This window comes from Beta vulgaris, chromosome 3 (genome assembly GCF_026745355.1).
Source record: "Beta vulgaris subsp. vulgaris cultivar EL10 chromosome 3, EL10.2, whole genome shotgun sequence".
In the NCBI taxonomy this organism is placed as follows: domain Eukaryota; kingdom Viridiplantae; phylum Streptophyta; class Magnoliopsida; order Caryophyllales; family Amaranthaceae; genus Beta; species Beta vulgaris.
This window is the reverse complement of record NC_079204.1, coordinates 52,832,325-52,838,457: the sequence shown is the minus strand read 5'-3', so window position 1 is coordinate 52,838,457 and position 6,133 is coordinate 52,832,325. Positions and strand designations below refer to the sequence as shown.

At 37.4% G+C, this 6,133-nt stretch overlaps 1 pseudogene; it reads right to left on the bottom strand.

Annotated features, from left to right (window-relative positions):
- Positions 1 to 381: 381 nt before the first annotated feature.
- LOC125495768 (uncharacterized) lies at positions 382 to 4,006 on the bottom strand (annotated as a pseudogene).
- Between the last annotated feature and the right edge of the window lie 2,127 nt (positions 4,007 to 6,133).

The window sequence follows — 6,133 nt, the reverse complement described above, 5'->3', positions numbered from 1 at the left end:
GGGAATATACAGTAATACAATCTTTAGTTTATGATCCATCATGAAACATGAAATCAGTGTGAAAAGGTTGTCAAAATCGCGATTCTACTTTAAATCGGAAGGGCGTGTCAGAATCGGATCGTAAAATCGTAAGATTCTACGAATTTTGCAGGAATAAGATTCTATATAAATATATAAACTATTTACCTATTTTTTCAATGAACAACACTAAAAATTCAATTTTATGCGTAATGGTATCAATATGAGATGAAAAAAGACACTATCAATAAATTAAAGTTGAACAAAATACAAACATACAGTAAAATTAAAGTTGAACAAAATACAAACACAATAGTTGTCCTTAATTTTAAAAAAGTACTCAATTTAAATTAATAATATTCATTAATCATTAAATCCAAAGCTCCCATCGTCGACATCATCACTCCCATTGGTAGTTCTCGTGGTATTGCCCCATTTCATCACCATAATCATCAATACATCCAAATCAATATCATTTGAATCAAATGTTGTTGCAACTTCATCATCATCACTTAGCATTTGAACTTCAACATTCTCATCTACATATAGAGGAAAAAAAAGAGAAGTAGAAGATTAGATTTGCAATGTTATTTAATAAAGGGGAAGAAAGTTAGGGAACAAAGCATACTTTGAGATCCATTTAACTTCGTACTGATGCCTTCATCTCCATTTTGCACAGCTCTTGCAAGTCTCCTAGATGCTCTATCAAGAGCACCTAACCATGTGTTGGTAGCTGGAAGAACAGGTTCTTCAATTTCAGTTATTCACTCATCATCTGAAGGCAAGTCATCCAAAACTATTGGTTGTTGTATTATGGACTTGCTTGCTCGTATGTCATATCTCCTTTTTAATTTCAGATTGTACATCACGAACACTAGATCATTCATCTTTTTCTGATGTAATCGATTTCTTTTCTTAGTGTAGACCTAAATCACATCAACAAACATTAAATAATGGGAAAATTCCTCAGCTACCCCTGAGGTTTGAAGTAATTCCCAAATTACCCCCCACATTTGGGGAATTCCTCAGATACCCCTGAGGTTTGTGTTTGGGCTCAAAATACCCTTACTATGGACGGAACCCTAACGTCGTTAGGTTTTCCCTCTCTCTCTCCCCAATTTTCTCTCTCATCCCATTCCCCTACCCACTGCCAACCCCCCTCCCCCAGCCGGCGACCAACAGTCGACGACCACCACCCACTTCGGCGCCGGTGACCCTACCCTCTTCCCTTCGCCGGACTAAAGAGCGGCACCCCCGACGACCCCACCCTCTTCTCTTCGCCGGCCAGAACAGTAGCACCTCCCCACGACCCCACCCTATCCCTTTCCCCCACCCTCGACACCCCACCCTAGCCCTCCCCTTCCCCATTCTCGATTCCCCCACCCCACCCACCCCGACACCACCCCCTCCCCCCTTCCGTGTCTCCCATCATGAGTCGACCCCCTCCTCTTCCCCACCCAGATACGCCGCCCCCAAACCTTTTTAACTCACCCTCAAAACCACCCTAGGCACCACTCTAGGCTGCGGTTCTGCTATTCTGGCTGGCGCCAACGTCGAGGGTAAGGGAATCGGGAATGGGGAAAGGAGGGGGTAGGTCGCCGGCGCCGGAGTGAGGGGGGTTTGGTAGTAGGTGGCAGAATGAGAGGAGAGAGAAAATTGGGGAGAGAGAAAGAAAACCATACGGCGTTAGGGTTCCGTCCATATTAAGGGCATCTTGAGCCCAAACACAAACCTCAAGGGTTTCTAAGGAATTCCCCAAATGTGGGGGGTAATTTGGGTATTACGCCAAACCTCAGGGGTACCTGGGGAATTTTTCCTTAAATAATTTGTAATTTAACCAAAATCATAAGTTCTATAAAATAGGATAGATCATTAATATACCATCTCGAAGGCACTCCAATTTCGCTCACAACCAGGAGAACTGCAAGTCAAGCTCAAGATCCTAATTGCAAACCTTTTCAACTCTGGACATTCGTCCCCATATGAATCCCACCAATCGGCTACACAAAGATAATTACATAAATATGCTTGGAAAATAACTATAAATTTCAAAAACTAATAATAAAATGAAAAAAAATGCACCTGGAGTTTTTTTTTGTCCTGGTCATCACAACAGTAGGCAACCCAAAGAGTCCTTTGGCATTTTTAAAAGCATCCATTTGTAGATCAATAAGCATTCTTTCATCAGGATCAAGGACCATTCTTTGTAAACAATTATACAAACCGATTTTAATGTCTGCACTAACTTGAAAATCAGCACTATATTGAAATTGTGGATTCAAAAAGTACGCAGCAGCATGTAAAGGTCTATGTAGTTGATCCACCCAACGCTCATCAACAATCTCTAAAATAGGTTTATAGCTACATGGAAGAAAACACAAATAAGCTTAACAAAGTCAATAACTAGCTACATGGAAGAATACACAAATAAGCTAAAAAAAAAACGTATTTTTTCTCAACATTGTTGAAATTTGTTTTGATTTGATTTTTCGCTTGTGCCATTGCTTCATATATGAATCCCATTGCAGGGTTCTCATCGGAATCCACCATGCGAAGAATTTTCACAAGTGGCAAGGCTCCCTTTAAACATGTTAGAACACTTTGCCAAAATCCACGAGTATCCAAGACAATTCTTTGGATTTTTTTCCCTTCAACAGTTGAAGTAAACTTGCTTGATTTCCACTTATTAGATGCAAAAAGAGCTAATAATGACCCTTTATTCTCATTTAAGCACCTTAATGTCAAGTAAGAAGTTGCAAATCGTGTTACACCGGGTCTAATTAGCTCTCTACCCTTAGTACTTTCTCTCATCCAAGTAAGCAACAAAGTCCTAGAATATATGTATGTCGTTATTTTCCTAGCCTTTGCAATTGTCACATTGTGAACCTTAATCTTTTACTCTAAATCCTCTAGCATTAGATCAATGCAATGGGCAACACATGGAGTCCAGTATAACCTTGTTCTTTTCTCCATTAACTTTTCTCCAGCAGCCTTATAATTGGCAGCATTGTCAGTGACAACCTGAACTACATTCTCCTCACCAACTTGCTCTACAACAACATCTAACATCTCAAGGACTTTGTCTGTTGTCTTAGATATGTCTGATGTATCTATAGATGACAGAAACACAGTCCCCTTAGGGCTATTCCCTAAGAAATTACAAATAGAACGCCTTTTTCTATCACTCCAACCATCAAACATAATAGTACAACCAGTTTTTTTCCATTCTTGTTTGAACTCATCAAGCATGACCATGACATTAGTCACTTCTTTATCTAGGAATGTGACCCTTCTTTCATGATAACTAGGAGGTTTAAGACCAACTCCAAACTTAGCAATCTTTTCAATCATGGTTGGAAATTCAAGATTATTGACAACATTAAAGGGAATAGCACTTGTATAAAAAAAAACGAGCAATTTGTTGGCAAACTTCCTCTCTTTCTTCCTTTTTAAATTTCTGATTAAGTATTGTTTGCAATCCTGCCTTACTTCTACCCACAAAAGAATACATAGTACCCCTTCCTCTTTGAAACTGAAAATGTTCTTCTTCCTCTCCAATGTCATTAAGTTTGTTTTTTTTTTCTATTAGACTTCTCCACATTAGCCTCTAATAGTTGCATAAATTTATGTTTAACATCATCAGGAACTTGCAAGCAAGCTTCCACATTAAAACGAGTCCCAACAAGATGATGTTTGGGTCTGAAAATACCACCACCACGCACAACACCACAATATTTGCATCTTACCTTTGTAGGATCACCATCTGCCTCTGTACCGTGCTCCCATCTAGGGTCTGTTCTATTACCAGCAACATTTTTTCTCTTTTTCCTAGAACTTGAAGCAGAGCTTGACATGTTTCTACAAATGATTCAATAGAAGGAAGTTAATTCAGTACTAAATTATTCGAAAATTACCGGAAAAAAAAAATAGAAAACTAAATTATCAATTAAAAATATAAAACAACTATTGATGAGACAGAAAGAAATAGATAATACACAACAAAAAATCGAAAATAATTACCTGGAGTGGACGAGTGGTAGCTGAATCTGAAGATTTGAAGAACACAATGCAAGAACTCAAGAACCGAAGGAGAGAGAGAGAATTGGCAGCGTGTTATTTTCAAGTGAGTTTACTGTGGAATTGGCTGTATTTACTGAGCAGCGGCAGCGTGCATGTTTGATGAGGGTGAGAAAATGGGCTTGGCCCAATGTTTTATAAATCCCCAGCTACAAGAATTGGGCTAAAAAGAGAATAGTTAAAATCGGTTTTAAATCGCGATTTTAGCGATTCTAACCGATTTTAATGATTCTACTTGTGATTTTTTTTAAAAACGATTCTGTATGCGATTTAAATCTTTTAGCGAAAATTGAATCGTAAAATCGTACGATTTTACGATTCAAATCGCGATTTTGACAACCTTGAGTGTGATCATACATATAATTTTAAACCCATTCTGATTATCCATACATTAGCTAGGAAGATCAACCCAAGTGTTAAACTCTATCGGTGTTAACCTAAGTCAATATCAGGGGAATTTGATCACATATAAGACATAAGCTAATTCGTTTTAGATGGAGTAGCCCATCAATCTTATAACTATATTAGTAATTCTCTCTTTGATTCTTTAATGTGGAACAACTAATTTAAACTTATATGTGCGATATACTTTTAAATGTAAGCATATAGAGATTTTGTGGTTAAGAAACTCTCAATGATTTGTCTTGTTTTCAGCCCGTTTATCATTATATCAGTTGTAGGGATCTCATATTGTTGGGTTGTTAGCTATTATTTCTTTTTCCTTATTTATTTTATTCCTCCTCTGTTATTTTAGGAAGGTGGTTCGAGTTGCTTTTGTTGATAAGTGGTATATATGTCTTTCTTTGTAATAAGATTGATTTGACTTTCTAAATCAGAAATTAGAGAATTTTTCTCTCTTACTTTCCTTTCTCTCTCTTCTTCTTTCACTCCATTTACTTTATGTTCACATATACTTTCTCCGTAACAAAATAGATGTCACACTTTTCAAAACACACTTTTGTAGGCAAATTTTTGAAGAGGATAGAGATAGAGAGAAAGAAAAAAAAAGACACGTGTGATAGGAGAGAGATAGAGAAAGATTGTTGCCTACAAAAAGAAAATGTGACATCTATTTTGTTACAACCATATTTAAAAAGTGTAATATCTATTTTGATTTGGAGAAAGTAGGAAATATGTGTTGTCATTGAAATTGAAATTCATGGTCAACAAATCACTATAGTCATTAAACTGACATGGAAAAGTATAAATGTAGCATAAAAATTTGAGTTCAGCCCGAGATAGTTGATAAGTGTGTTTCAAACGTACTTTATGGACTCCTTTTAGCTCATTTTGATCATCTTTCTTCCCTTTCTTCCCTCTTTATTCTCCATTTTCCCTTCTATATCATTCACTTGATCATACTTGATCATAGTGATTTTTGCTAGATTTTTAGTCATTTTTGACCGAATTTCTAGTACATTTGCTTTCACCTTGTTTTGCCATGTTCTTGATATAGGTGAAACTACTAAGATGGCTACGATTTGTAAAGTTGGAAAAGGTAGCAATGAAAACAAAGACACATTGATAAATGGTGCACTTGCACCATTCCCCATGTCCGCTCGCACAAAGGAGCACATTGCACAATGAAATCTTGAACATAGAAATTCAAATGGACATAACTTTCAAACCACAAATCGGATGAAGGTAATTCTAGTTGGAGGTGAAATATCGTTTCGATATCTTTCCAACGACTGGTCATAAGCTTGATTTGGATATAAAACGAAGAAGTTATGCTCGTTTTAAGTTGAACTGTCCGGTTTGAGGCAGAAGGGTTTGGTGCGCCCGCACCTGTTTTTGGTGCGCCGCACCTCTGTTTGGTGCGCCCGCACCTCATCTTGGTGCGCCCGCACCAGTCGTTTCCGGAAAATGAAGCTCGTGGCTTCATTAAACGAGTTTTTGTTTTATTTCGAGAATCACGCTTTATTCTAGTTTTCACACAGTATTTTAGGGTTTTGTATTAGAGAGAAAAGACTTGAGTTTCATTGGTAATTGAGATTAGAGATCATAGTTTGTGATTCGATTTACATTCAAGGTACTT